This window comes from Salvelinus sp. IW2-2015, linkage group LG32 (assembly GCF_002910315.2).
Source record: "Salvelinus sp. IW2-2015 linkage group LG32, ASM291031v2, whole genome shotgun sequence".
Taxonomy (NCBI): Eukaryota; Metazoa; Chordata; class Actinopteri; order Salmoniformes; family Salmonidae; genus Salvelinus; species Salvelinus sp. IW2-2015.
The window spans coordinates 34,747,539-34,762,635 of record NC_036871.1 but is presented as its reverse complement, the minus strand read 5'-3'; the positions used below and the strand labels follow the sequence as shown (position 1 = coordinate 34,762,635).

General features: G+C 44.3%; 1 pseudogene; it reads right to left on the bottom strand.

The window, feature by feature from the left end:
- LOC111956438 (semaphorin-6B-like) overlaps window positions 1-15,097 on the bottom strand; it is a 96,368-nt pseudogene that overhangs the window by 12,895 nt on the left and 68,376 nt on the right.

Here is a 15,097-nt window from a genome sequence, read left to right as displayed (position 1 = left end):
CCCAAGCAAACTTCCAATGTTGTGGCAAAATGGCTTAAGGACAACAAAGTCAAGGTATTGGAGTGGCCATCACAAAGCCCTGACCTCAATCCCATAGAAAATATGTGTGCAGAACTGAAAAAGCGTGTGTGAGCAAGGAGGCCTACAAACCTGACTCAGTTACACCAGCTCTGTCAGGAGGAATGGGCCAAAATTCACCCAACTTATTGTGGGAAGCTTTGACCCATGTTTGACCCAAGTTAAATAATTTAAAGGCAATGCTACCAAATACCAATTGAGTGTATGTAAACTTCTGACCCACTGGGAAYGTGATGAAAGAAATAAAAGCTGAAATAAATCATTTTCTCTAGTATTATTCTGACATTTCACATTTCACATTGGTGATCCTAACTGACAAAATACAGGGAATTTTTACTAGCATTAATTGTCAGGAATTGTGAAAAACTGAGTTTAAACGTATTTGGCTAAGGTGTATGTAAACTTCCGACTTCAACTGTATGTGCATTGGGGATGTGATTGGGTTTTTAATTGATGCCATGACAAAGAAAAACTGTACCTTGCAAAAACAAACATTTTAAGTGAATATGTTGCCAAAGACATTCCCTTACATTAGCATTTGAATTTGTTCAATGTGCATTAAAGGGAAATGTCTAATGTTTTCAACTTCATATTCATCATCTTCAGCGCCACCCCAACATTAACATATGTGATAATTGTGTTCATTTAGGTTTTGTAGTAAAACAGATAGAGGAAGATAAGTGTTTCCAATGACATCATCGGTGTGCATCATGTGATTTTAACGAATTATGAGAAGGCATTTGGGCGGCAGGTAGCCTAGTGGTTTGAACGTTGGACTAGTAACCGAAAGGTTGCAAGATTGATCAAATCCCCGAGCTGACAAGGTAAAAATCTGTTGTTCTGCCACTGAACAAGGCAGTTAACCCACTGTTCCTAGGCCATCATTGAAAATAAGAATTTGTTCATAACTGACTAGCCTAGTTAAATAAGGGTTAAAAAAAATATATATATGAATTGCCTACTAGTTGTCTACTCATTGGTTGATGATGTCATTGGAAACACTTATCTTCCTTTATCTTTTTAATACAAAACATAGAAACAGCCATTATCAAACATGTTGATGTTAGGGTAGTGCTGGAGATGATGAAAATTAAGTTTTGAAACGACCCTTTAACATCTGTGTCGCAAACTCTTGTAATGCATGATTATGCCACTAGGTGGAGCATGCTTATGTCACTATGTGGAGCATGATTATACCCCTAGGTGGAGCATGATTATGTCGACTAGGCTGGAGCATGATTTACCTACTAGGTGGCATGATTATGCCAACTAGGGTGGAGCATGATTATGTCACTATGTGTGAGCATGATTATACCCCCTAGGTGGAGCATGATTATACACTAGGTGGAGCATGATTATGTCACTAGGTGGAGCATGATTATACCACTAGGTGGAGATGATTATACATAGGTGGAGCATGATTATGTCACTATGTGGAGCATGATTATACCCCTAGGTGGAGCATGATTATACGATTATACCACTAGGTGGAGCATGATTATGTCACTGGGTGGAGCAATGATTATTACACTGTGGAGCATGATTATCCACTAGGTGGAGCATGATTATACCACTAGGTGGAGCATTGATTATACCATCTAGGTGGAGGCATGATTATACCACTAGGTGTGGAGCATGATTATACTACTAGATGGAGCATGTTTATGCCACTAGGTGGAGCATGATTATGCCACTAGGTGGAGCATGATTATACACTAGATGGAGCACGTTTATGCCACTAGGTGGAGCATGTTTAATGCCAGCTAAGGTGGAGCATGATTTAGACCACTAGGTGGAGCATGATTATACCACATAGGTGGAGCATGATTATGCCACTAGGTGGAGCACGATATGTCATTAGGTGGAGCATGATTATGCCCTAGGTGGAGCATGATTATGCCACTAGGTGGAGCATGATTATACCACTAGGTGGAGCATGATTATGCCACTAGGTGGAGCATGATTATGCACTAGGTGGAGCATGATTATGCACTAGGTGGAGCATGATTATGCCACTAGGTGGAGCATGATTATGCCACTAGGTGAGCATGATTCTGCACTAGGTGGAGCATGATTATGCACTAGGTGGACCATGATTATACCACCAGGTGGAGCATGATTATGCCACTAGGTGGAGCATCGATTTGTCATTAGGTGGAGCATGATTATGTCACTAGGTGGAGATGATATGCCACTAGGTGGAGCATGATCATGCTCTAAGTGGAGCATGATTATACACTAGGTGGAGCATGATTATACACTAGGTGGAGCATGATTATACACTAGGTGGAGCATGATTATACACTAGGTGGAGCATGATTATACACTAGTGGAGCATGTTATTATGCCACTAGGTGGAGCATGATTATACCACTAGGTGGAGCATGATTTATACATTAGGTGGAGCATGATTATGCCATAGGTGGAGTCATGATTATGCACTAGGTGGAGCATGATTATACACTAGGTGGAGCATGATTATACACTAGTGGTGAGCCATGATTATGCCACTAGGTGGAGCATGATTATATCCACTAGGTGGAGCATGATTATACATTAGGTGGAGCATTTATGCCACTAGGTGGGAGCATGATTATGACTAGGTTGGAGCATGTATCACTAGGTGGAGCAATGATTATTACACTAGGTGGAGCATGATTATGCCACTAGGTGGAGCATGATTATACACTAGGTGGAGCATGATTATACATTAGGTGGAGCATGATTATGCCACTAGATGGAGCATGATTATGCACTAGGTGGAGCATGATTATACACTAGGTGGAGCATGAATTAATAGCATCTAGGTTGGAGCATGATTATACCACTAGGTGGAGCATTATGATTATATGATATTAGGTGGAGCATGATTATGCATAGGGAGCATGATTATGCACTAGGTGGCAGCATGATTATACACTAGGTGGAGCATGATTATACACTAGGTGGAGCATGATTATGCCACTAGGTGGAGCATGATTTATACCACTAGGTGGAGCATGATTATACATTAGGTGGAGCATGATTATGCACTAGATGGAGCATGATTATGCACTAGGTTGGAGCATGATTATACACTAGGTGGAGCATGATTATACACTAGTGGAGCATGATTATACACTAGGTGAGCATGATTATACATCGGTGGAGCATGATTATCCCTAGGTGGAGCATGATTTGCATAGGTGGAGCATGATTATACACTAGGTGGAGCATGATTATACATAGGTGGAGCATGATTATGCTATAGGTGGAGCATGATTCATGCCACTAGGTGGAGCATGATTATGCTATTAGGTGGATGATTATACACTAGGTGGAGCATGAATTATACACTAGGTGGACGCATGATTATGCACTAGGTGGAGCTGATCATGCATAGTGGAGCATGATTATGCTATCTAGGTGGAGCATGAATATGCCACTAGGGGAGCATGATTATACACTAGGTGAGCATGATTATGGCTATTAGGTGGAGCATGATTATGCTATTAGGTGGAGCATGGATTGGAGTGAAAGAAAAACAGAGCTACAGGGTAAAGGCACGGTACCTACCATCACAGTCTCCAAGATGGGAGAAGTTGCCGTACTCACTGTCTTGTTGAAAAGGAAGCCTGTAATAGAACAAACGTAACAGATTATCAGACTGACATCTACAGTTGAACACACATTCAATTGGATAAAGCTACGGGGAGCTTGTCCCAACCGTGTGCCTGGTCTGAGGAAGGAGCAGGTGCTGCCTCTGTGTCCAGCCACAGTAGGGATTCTGAGGTCAGACAGCTCCTACTACACCAACACATGGAGATTCTGATCAGCCTGATGGAGATGGTTTGAGATGGTCTGTGTGTGTGTGTGGTTTTTTACTCACTTCATCGCAGCGTGAGTGTAGGTGGCAGCGTGCTGTGGGCAGTCTGACCAGACAGGAAGGTGAAGGCCAGCAAGCAGAGTGGTGACTTGGACGATCCAGCAGACAGAACACAACAACTGTCATGCCTTGGACAGAGTCCTTCTCCACATCTAGAGACATGAAGAGAGGGGAGGGAGAGAGGGAGATTGGGCAGGGATAGATGGAGGGAGGGATGGATTGGATGAAATGAGTAGAGGGGGATGGAAGGAAGGAGAGAGGGGGAGAGGGGTGGAAGGAGAGAGGAAAGAGGGAGGGAGTAGAGCGGAGAGAGGCGTGGAAGAGAGAGAGATGAGAGAGAGAGGAGAGAGAGAGAGCGAGAAGAGAGAGAGAGAGATTGAGAGAGAGAGAGAGAGAGAAGAGAGAGAGAGAGAGAAGAGAGAGAGAGAGAGAGGGCGGGAGGGAGGGAGGGACGATAGGGAGCGGGGGGAGAGATTGGAGAGCTGGTGAGAGAGGGAGGGAGGGATGCGAGAGAGGGAGGGAGGGAGTTAGAGGTGAGAGAGGGAGGGAAGGGGGGAGATAGAAGAGAGGGGGAGAGAGAGAGGGAGGGAGGGAGGGAGGTGAGGGAGGGAGGGAGGGAGGGAGGGAGGGAGGGAGGGAGGGAGGGAGGGAGAGAGAGAGAGAGGATGAGGGAAGGGAGGAGGGAGGAGGGAGGGAGGGAGGGGAGGGAGGGAGGGAGGGAGGGACGGGAGGGCAGGAGGGAGAGGGACAGAAGGAGGGAGGGAAAGGATGGATGGGATGAAAGGAGAGAAGGAATGGAAGGAATGGAAGGAATGGAAGGAAGAGGGATGGAAGGAGAGAGGGAAAGAGGGAGGGAGTTGATAGAGAGATATAAGGGGAGACGGAGGGAGAGAGAGAGAGGGATAGAGGGAGGGGTGGGAGGGGGAGAGATATAAGGGAGGGAGGGATGGATAGGAGAAAGGGTTAGAGGGATGAAGAGAGAGCAGACAGATACAGAGAAAAAAGAGAATCCTTAGAGTATTTTTCATTGATTTCTATTGTTTAGCAACAGAGATAATGTAGGGATTCACATCAGGTGATCAACATCAGAGGAGACCTTTTGAAAACAATGGCAGAACAAGCATTGTGAATGTAGAACAGTTTAATCTCCTCAATAATGAAACTGACAAAACACCGGACTGCAGCGAACACAAGGTGATCGTGCCAAACTCCTTCCTGTCTCACTTCTAGGGTTGAATCCTCCACCTCCTCCAGAAACACACTGCCTGTGTTGGGAGATAGTTTTTTCTTTTCTCCGCTTGTGGGAGGATTGAGTGAATTTTCAAGGGACGGTCCTCGCGTTGAGCCCAGTATACTTGTATGGTTCCTATGGGGAGCAGCCTCTGTGTCACCACTTATTGCGGTCTATCTGGTACCTGGAAGAGCGAGACGACGGAGAGAAGAAATAGAGAGAGACCATAGAGAGGGAGCGAGAGAAGAAGAGAGAGAGAGAGGGAAGAGAGAGAGAGGGAGAGAGAGAGAGAGAGAGAGAGAGAGAGAGAGAGAGAGAGAGAAGAGAGAGAGAGAGAGAAAGAGAAAGGAGAGAAAGAGAGAGAGAGAAGAGAAAGAGAGAGAGAATAAAGAGGGAGGGACGGGAGGGGGGAGGGAGGGAGGGATGGGAGGGAGGGAGGGAGGGAGGGGAGGGAGGGAGGGAGGAGGGAGGCTCATTTCAGAACGTAGGACAAACAGTGGAACAATCCTTAGTGGGTAGCTTATGGGTATGCCTAGGCCATACCTGCCCATAGTCTTTTGAGCGATCCCAAAGGTCCTGTGCCCAACCAAGAGGTATGGTCTCGTCCATCAAGGGATGCAGTCTTTACAAGTTCAGCAACTTCATCTGGGCAGAGATTTAGATGAGTCTGACGGAGACTCCTGCACCGCTACAGCATCCGGCCTTATCAGGGAGAGGAGACAGTCCAAATAAAGGATCAGAATCAGGAAGAACCAGTTCAGTTACACAATCAATATCAGTCAAGTCCATATGTTACTTGCATCCCTGGGTTTTGGGGCATTAAGCTCGTCAAGGCACGGGTGTTCCAGATGGATTCTGGAGATTTCTGCTCCCTTGAATCTTCCCTCAAACACCCTGGCCCAATCTGCTGCTATGTCAAACACACACAATCTTGAGACCCCGGGGATACTGAGAGAGAGAGAGAGGGAGAGAGAGAGAGAGAGAAGAGAGAGAGAGAGAGACGAGAAGTAGAGAGAGAGAGAGCGAGAGAGAGAGAGAGAGACGAGAGAGAGACAGAGAGACAGAGAGACAGGGTTAAAGATGATTAATATACGTATCAAGAAAATGGGGGGGGGGGTGGGGGGGGTGGCATTCATGCATGACTGGGTGCGTGTGTACACGTGTGTGTGTACTGTTGGGCGGTGTAGAGAACAGTCCCCAGTATGACGTCTCTGCCGTTTCATGTTGAGGTTATGGGGCTGGTGGTGTGGAAGGCAGGTTGAAGTAGCAGTGGGAGTCTCCTGGGACAGAAACAGTTCAGTCTGGCCTTCAGGAACGATGTCCACTGTTTTCTCCACACCTCTGAGAGCGGCACCCATGTCCACTTTACACACCCGTGCCACACGAGATACCATCACCTGCAACACACACACACACACACAACACAAATCCACCACACACACACACACACACCACAGCACACACACACACACACACACATCACACACACACACAACACACACACACACACACAACAAATTAAGAGGCTAATGCAATGTATAATGGTGCAATCCATGGATTCTCTCACCTTATAACCCTCAAGGAGGTGGAATTCTGTGTGTGGTGTGTGTGTGTGTGTGTTGTGTGTGTGTGTGTGTGTGTGTGTGTGTGTGTGGTGTGTGTGTGTGTGTGTGTTGTGTGTGGTGTGTGTGTGTGTGTGTGGTGTGTGTGTGGTGTGTGTGTGTGTGTTGTGTGTGTGGTGTGTGTGTGTGTGTGTGTGTGTGTGTGTACCTTCTCCAGGTGATGGAACTCCATGGCCATTTCTCTGAAGAAGAAGTAGACGTGAGGCCCCCACTCAACTGCACTCACAAAGAAGGGCTCTGAGAGACAGGGATATGCCGTTACACACACATACACGCACGCACATACAGACACACACACACCCCTTCCACACATACTACAGATGAATCCCTCAGGGAGCGCACCAACACAGCTCCATATTTACACCTCTGTACCAACAAGCAGCACATCAATATGGTCGCCGCTCTCTGGGGTCAGCCATTAAGCATTCATGTCCTGTTTAATTTATCATCAGTGCCAAGGACAGAGCAGTTATTTATTCATCTCTGTCTGTGTCTCTGACCTCCAGGGTTCCACACTATGTTTTACTCTGAAGGAGATTTTATGTCCTAGATCCGTTGGTCTCGTCCTCTCTGATTTGACAGAAAACAGTACATCTAACCTGGCACCTACAGCAGGGTTCACCAACTGGCAGGCCGCAGCCCGAATTTGGCCCCCGGGTGGTTTTATATAAAAAAAAATATTAAAATAATAATAATCATTGYTGGACATAAAATACTGTAAAAACACCAGGAAATCTGTTCCCATGTATTCCCACGCATAATAGAGAGAGACATATAGTACAGTGCCTTAAGAAAGTATTCATACCCCTTGACTTTTTCCACATTTTCTTGATTAAATTTAGATTTGTTTTTTTTGTCACTGGCCTACACACAATACCCCATAATGTCAAAGTGGAATCATATTTTCATACATTTTCTAAAATGAATTATGAAATTAAATGAAAATCTGAAATGTCTTGAGGGAATAAGTATTGCACCCCTTTGTTATGTTAACCTTAAATAAGTTCAGGAATAAAAATGTGCTTAACAAGTCACATAATAAATTGCATGGACTCACTCTGTGTGTAATAATAGTGTTTAACATGATTTTTGAATGAATGCCTCATCTCTGTACTCCTCCGTTGAGCAGTGCATTTCAACCACAGATAAAACCGCAAAGACCACAGAGGTTTTCCAATGCCTCGCAATGAAGAGAAGCTACTGATAGATGGGTAAAAATAATAAAGCAGACATTGAATATTCCTTTGAGCATGGTGAAGTTATAAATTACATAAAGATACAGGCGTCCTTCCTAACTCAGTTGCCGGAGAGGAAGGAAACCGCTCAGGGAATTCAGCAAGAGGCCAATGGTGACTTTAAAGCGGTTACAGAGTTTAATGGCTGTGATAGGAGAAAAATGAGGATGGATCAACAACATTGTAGTTACTCCACACTACTAACCTAAATTACAGAGTGAAAAGAAGGAAGCTTGAACAAAAAAAAATAATTCAAAAACAAGCATCAAGGCACTAAAGTAATACTTCAAARGATGTGGCAAAGCAGTTAGCTTTTTGTCCTGAATACAAAGGGTTATGTTTGGGGGAAATCCTAGAGAAACCCTGGTTCAGTCTGCTTTCCTCCAGACACTGGGAGATGAATTCACTTTTCAGCAGGACAATAACCTAAAACACTAGGCCAAATATACACTGGAGTTCCTTACCAAGAAGACACTGAATATTCCTGAGTGGTAGTTTTGACTTAAATCTGCTTGAAAATCTATGGCAAGACCTGAAAATGGTTGTCTAGCAATGATCAACAACCAATTTTAAAGAACGATAAGAATTTGAAATGAATAATTGGCAAATGTTGGGCACATTCCAGGTGTAAAAAGCCCTTAGAGATTTACCCAGAAAAAGGTATAGCTGTAATCTCTGCTAAAGGTGCTTCTACAAAGTATTGACTCAGGGATGTGAATACTTACAGTTGAAGTCGGAAGTTTACATACACTTAGGTTGGAGTCATTAAAACTCGTTTTACAACCACTACACAAATTTCTTGTTAACAAACTATAGTTTTGGCGAAAGTTTCGGTTCAGAGACAAATACTTATTTGTTGCTGAGATGATCACGCCGTATATGCATAATGACCTAACATTGTTGTTTGACAGGACAGATTATCTTCACTTATAATTTCACTTGCACAAATCACCAAAATTCCGAGGTGGATCACGATAGTTTACATACCACTAAGTTGACTGTGCCTTCAAAACAGCTTGAAAATCAGAACAAAATTATGTCATGGCTTAGAAGCTTCTGATAGGCTAATTGAATAATTTGAGTCAATAGGAGGATTACTGTGGATGTATTTCAAGGCCAACCTTTCAAACTCAGTGCCTCTTTGGATTAACATCAATGGGAAAATTCAAAAGATATCAAAGCTCAAGGACCTCAGAAAAAAATTGTAGACCTAAAAAAGTGCTGGTTCATCCTTGTGGAGGCAAATTTCCCAAACGCCTGAAGGTAACCACGTCATCTGAAACAACAATAGTACGCAAGATTCATTAAACTTCCATGGAACCACGCAGCATCAACCGCTCGGAGAGAGCGCGTTCTGTTCTCCTAGAGAGAATGAACGTACTTTGTGCGAAAAGTTGCAAACTCAATCCAGAAAAACAGCAAAGGCACTTTGTGAAATGCTGGAGGCGAAAACAGGTACAAAAGTATCTAATCCACAGCTAAAACGAAGTCCTATATCGAGCTATAACCGAAAAGCCGCTCACGCAGAAAGAGCCACTGTCCAAAACCGCCATTAAACAAAGCCAGACTCGGCTCTTGTCAAACTGCGAACATTGGGGACAAAGATCGTACTTTTGGAGAAATGTCCTCTGGTCTGATGAAACAAAAATAGAACTGTTTGGCCATAAATGACCATCGTTATGTTTGGAGGAAAAGGGGAGGCTTGCAAGCCAAAAAACGCCATCCCAATCGCGAAGCACACCTGTGGCAGCATCATGTTGTGGGGTGCTTATGCTGCAGGAGGGACTGGTTGCACTTCACAAAATAGAATGACATCCATGAGGCTAGGACAATTATGTGGATTATTGAAGCAACATCTCAAGACATCCAGTCAGAAGTTAAAGCTTGGTCGCAAATGGGTCTTCCAAATGGACAATTGATCCAAGCATACTTCCAAAGTGTGTGGCAAAATGGGCTTAAGGACAACAAAGTCAAGGTATTGGAGTGCCATCACAAAGCCCTGACCTCAAATCCTACAGAAAATGTGTGGGCAGAACTGAAAAAGCTTGTGTGAGCAAGGAGCGCTCTAAAACCTGGCCTCAGTTACACCAGCTCTGTCAGGAGGAATGGGCCAAAATTCACCCAACTTATTGTGGGAAGCTTGTGGAAGACTACCCGAAATGTTTTACCCAAGTTAAACAATTTAAAGGCAATGCTACAAAATACTAATTGAGTGTATGTAAACTTCTGATCCACTTGGAATGTGATGAAAGAAATAAAAGCTGAAATAAATCATTCTCTCTACTATATTTATTGCGTGAACATATTGCACATTCCTTAAAATAAAGTGGTGATCCTAACTGACCTAAGACAGGGAATTTTTACTAGGATTAAATGTCAGGAATTGTGAAAAACTGAGTTTAAATGTATTTGGCTAAGGTGTATTTAAACTTTCGACTTCAACTGTATGTAAATGAGATATTTATGTAATTAATTTTCTATTATTTTGCTAACATTTCTAAAACATGTTTTCACTTTATTGTGTATTGTGTGTAGATGAGTGAGAATATTTTTTTAAATTCAGACAGTAACACAACATAATGTGGAATAAGTCAAGAGGTGTGAATACTTTCTGAAGGCACTGTATGTGATCGTATACAAATATAAGCAAGGTTTGAAATTGTTATGTTTTTGTCAGAAATTATATCTGTTTGGCCTTCTTGCGGTGAATTTGCAATCTACATTTTTTATTTTATTATGTTCCGGCCCCCCAACCATCCACTCAAGAAACAATTGGCCCGCAGCTGAAGTATAGCTAGTCCATACCGCTTTAATGTATCCAATCCTAGAATATAAGGATTTAGATAGGAAAGGTAGAGTGTTTGGGTTAGCTCGCAGTGTTTATGTGATCTAAGGAAACATTGTGAGTTCTTCACCTGTGGAGAAGTGTTCAGCCCATTCACTCACATGCAAGCACGTCATCTCAGTGTACCTCTGAACCATTTGGAGTCGTGTTTGACGGTGCGAAGAGCGGGGCTGTCGCCTAGGCTACGATAGATCACAGCATCAATCGCCAGGAAGTCTGTTACAGTACCAGTGAAGAGACTGCCCTCTGAGAGAGAGAAAGAGATACAGGGAAAGCGAGAGAGAGAGAGAGAAAGAGAGACAGAGAGAGAAAGAGAGACAGAGAGAGAAAGAGAGACAGAGAAAGCGAGAGAGAGAGAAAGAGAGACAGAGAGAGAAAGTGAGACAGAGAGAAAGAGAGAGAGAGACAGAGAGAGCAAGAGAGGAAGAGACAGAGAGAGCAAGAGAGAGAGACAGAGAGCAAGAGAGAGAGAGAGACATACAGACACACAGAGAGTGAGACAGAGAGAGAAAGAGAGAACACACAGAACATGTATTTATCATGAGTACAAGCACAGTCAAGTTCCTCCTCACAGCTCCAGTCTAGATTGATTTTCCATCTGAAAGATTTCCCCTGAACATTACAGTCCTAGTAAAAATACCTGTCATTACTTCCTAATATACTGAAAAAGAATGAAAGTTAGAAAGAAAGAAAGAAAGAAAGAAAGAAAGAGAGAAACTACTGTACCTGCGAACAGAGCCACGTTGGCGTGTCTGGGGTCATACGGGCACCGAGCCATCCCACTGACCGTCTCTCCCACCATCTCCAAAGAGTCTCTCTGTAACACACACAATTGTCCATATGAACACGTACACACATGCCAATAAAGCTTAATTGAATTGAATTGAATAGACAAATACTCACAGTGTAGTTGGCACACAAAGGGTTGAAGGCGTTGGTTCCACACACAAACAGTCCTTCATGTTGACTCAACAACACTTTGATGAAGTTACGACACTCCTCCTGAAGAAAGAGATAAGAAAGGATGAGAAATGAAGGGAGAGTCAGAGAAGTACTGTAAGTGTGTGTGTGTGCATACAAGTATGTTTATCTTTCAAACCCACTCCTCAAAGGGTTAGGCAGAGAAATACGTTTAATGTCATATCCATATGACAATAGTAATCAATAACCACTCAGGAAAGCCTTAAGGAAATTACACACAGCACACTGTTCAGCTGTATCTCTGTGTTTTAAAAGGGAGGTACTGTATAACTCTACACGTCTTCTAGCATGACTCACCACAACATTCACTCTTTAGCAGTTCCCATGGGGATCATCATGGGAGCTAGAATAATCTCTCCATGTTCTAGTCTCTCTCTCTCTCTCTCTCTCTCTCTCTCTCTCTCTCTCTCTCTCTGCTCTCTTCTCTCTCTCCTCTCTCTCCTCTCTTCTCTCTCTCTCTCTCTCTCTCTCTCCTCTCTTCTCTTCTCTCTCTCTCTCTCTCTCTCGGTGACATATGTGGTGTTTTTGGAGTCTGAGTGTTTGGTGTGGAAAGCTCTATCCTAACTAACTTTCTTGATTCTTTTCTTTACATGTTATTTTCTATGGTGGAGGGTTAATGCAATATTTGTTTTAGCGGTATCCAAAGTTTTTTTTCAAAGTTAGGGTGGAAGAGGACAGAGAAACGTTTTCTGGTTTTTGAAGTTGTGTGTGCGCGATGGCTTCTCAGCTAGCGCGGAGGGAGACGCTGTCTATACAGCATGGATTTAGGGTGTGTTCCCTGAGAACGGAGTTAAAGGTGGAGGAGGTTCTACTCGCGGTCGGTGAACAGGTAGGAGCTGAGTTTATACATTCTGCTTCTAGAATAACAAAGCTGTGTTGTTGTTCATGAAAAGGGCTAATTTGGTTGGTAGGCTAATTGCTAGCGGAATATTTGTAAGGGATGTGTTGGTGTCAATTTTTCACCTCTGCTCTACCCCTTCAACAAGAGTTGTAGTGGCAAATTTGCCTCCGTTTATTACGGTGATCAAATTAGGAAAGAGCTGAGTCGTTTTGGTAAGTTTGCTAGCGGTTTCCGGTACTGTCAGCAGGGGTTTCAGGGCAGATGCCGTTAAACACGTTGTTTCGTTCCGGAGGCAAGTGTTTATGTTTCTGAACAACAACGAGCAACAAGCTAAATGTGCACTTTAAGTGAGACATGGGGAGGGGCTCTATGCAGGTTTTTGCCGCACAGATAGTCTACGGTGTTTTGAATGTGGGGATTTGGGGCACAAGAGTTTTGCGTGCCCACACAAAGGCCGTAGTAAAGTGAGGGTACAAGCGCCAGTGGTGGAAATCGAGGTCAAAGTGCAGGGGGTAAGGGGATGCGAACAGCAGAGGCTGGACCTAGTCAGGTTAGAGATGGTGGTGTAGATGAGGCTGGGCCTAGTCAGGCTAGAGATGGTGGGTACTGTAGCTGAGTTTAGTCAGGCTAGAGATGGTGGGTAGGGAGGATGGGTTAGTCAGGCTAGAGATGGTGGGAAGCAGAGGCCGGGTCTAGTCAGGCTAAGAGATGGGTGGGGTAGCTGAGGCTGGGCTAGTATGGCTATGGAGGGTGCTGGGTCTAGGCAGGAATATGGATGGTGGGATAGCAGGGGCTGAGTCTAGTCAGGCTATGGATGGTGGGGTAGCTGAGGCTGGCCTAGTCAGGCTATGGATGTGGGGTAGCTGAGGCTGGGCCCTAGTCATGCTATGGAGGGTGGGTGAGCTGAGGCGGGCCCTAGTCATGCTATGGAGGGTGGCGTAGATGATACTGGGGTCTAGTCAGTTATTCAGTGATGAGGAGAGTATAGTGGGGAAGTGTAAGAGATTAGAGGGGAGGAGGAGGGTGGTCAAGCGGAAAGGAAAAAAGAGTGTGGACAAAGGCACCATGGAAATGTTGCCTGTTGCTGTGGGTGAGGCCCCTAACCAGAGAGAAAAGAGCAGGTGGTCAAGGTGGGAGATTTAGAGAAGAGGAGGAAAGTGAGTCTGAGGAAGAGGATGAGGAGTTATTTTTTTCAGACTCCTCTTCAATTGGCCCGGAGCTGAACAGCCAGTCAACCAGAGGGGTCTAAGTACACGTTGAGAGAACTGAACAAGGTTCCTGAATGAGACTAAGGGGAAAAAAGTTAATCTTGAGGCTTTTTTCCTGATCCTAGAAGTTTGTAAGATCAGTACAACATCTATGAGAAATGAGGGGCATTGGTGTCCTCTCACCCAAGAAACGGTTTAGGTTAGGAAGTGGGTCACAACAGTGCGTAAGGTTTACCTTCAGACACTGTTTAAATGTTTTAATTTCTTTCTGACACTGGGCTTTTTGAGCTTTGCTATTGGTCTATTTCTTCTGCTGGCTTTCTCCCACTTCTTTGGAAGACTCTTCGGGGAGGCTCGCTTAATATAATGGCGCAGAGATGCGGGAAAGAGGAGTGTGTTGGGTGAATATGTAAACAAAAAAAAAAGTACATGTGTTAATTTCTGCAGGAGACGCATAGTGATGTGGTGAAGAAGTTGATTGGGGCTCTGGTGGAAAGGGCAAGTGTGTTGAGCCATGGGGACCAAATCTTAGTGCAGGCGGTGGCAGTTCCTTTTTGCACCGGTCTGTCTGAAAAATTTGCTCCTCAAAGGAAGTGTGTAAGGGTAGGTTGCTTGTTGTTAAACAGAAATTAACAGCATGGTTTTTGTTTTTATAAATGTGTATGCGCCTAACACAGGGAGAGAAAAGAGGGTTCTATTTGGGAGTCTTAGACAGGAACTCTCACAAAGTAAGCGCCTGAGGAGACGCTGGTGATCGGAGTGACTGGAACTGTACAATGGATTTTACAAAAGACAGAAATGGGAAGAGCCTCATTCAGTGTCAGTGGAAGTGTTAGGGGGACACATTTAATCAGGTTTGACCTAGTGGATGTTTGGAGAACTAAACATCCAAACACAAGACAGTATACATGGGTGAAGTTTTTGGGGCTAGGTGAGTGCAGCCCGACTTGATCGTTTTTACATATCTAGGAATCAGAGCAATAGGCTGCTGGGCGCTACCATTCTCCCAGTGGGGTTTTCGGACCATCACATAACCATGGCTCGGCTGTCTATTTCACCAGGGCCCCCGGGCAGGTCTTAATTGGAAGTTCAATGTAAAAGCTCTTAACAAGATGCCCACTTTTGCTCAGTTTCCAGACCTTGTGGGAAAGTGGGGGGCAGCGAGAGAGGAGTATGAGTCTTTGAGTCAAT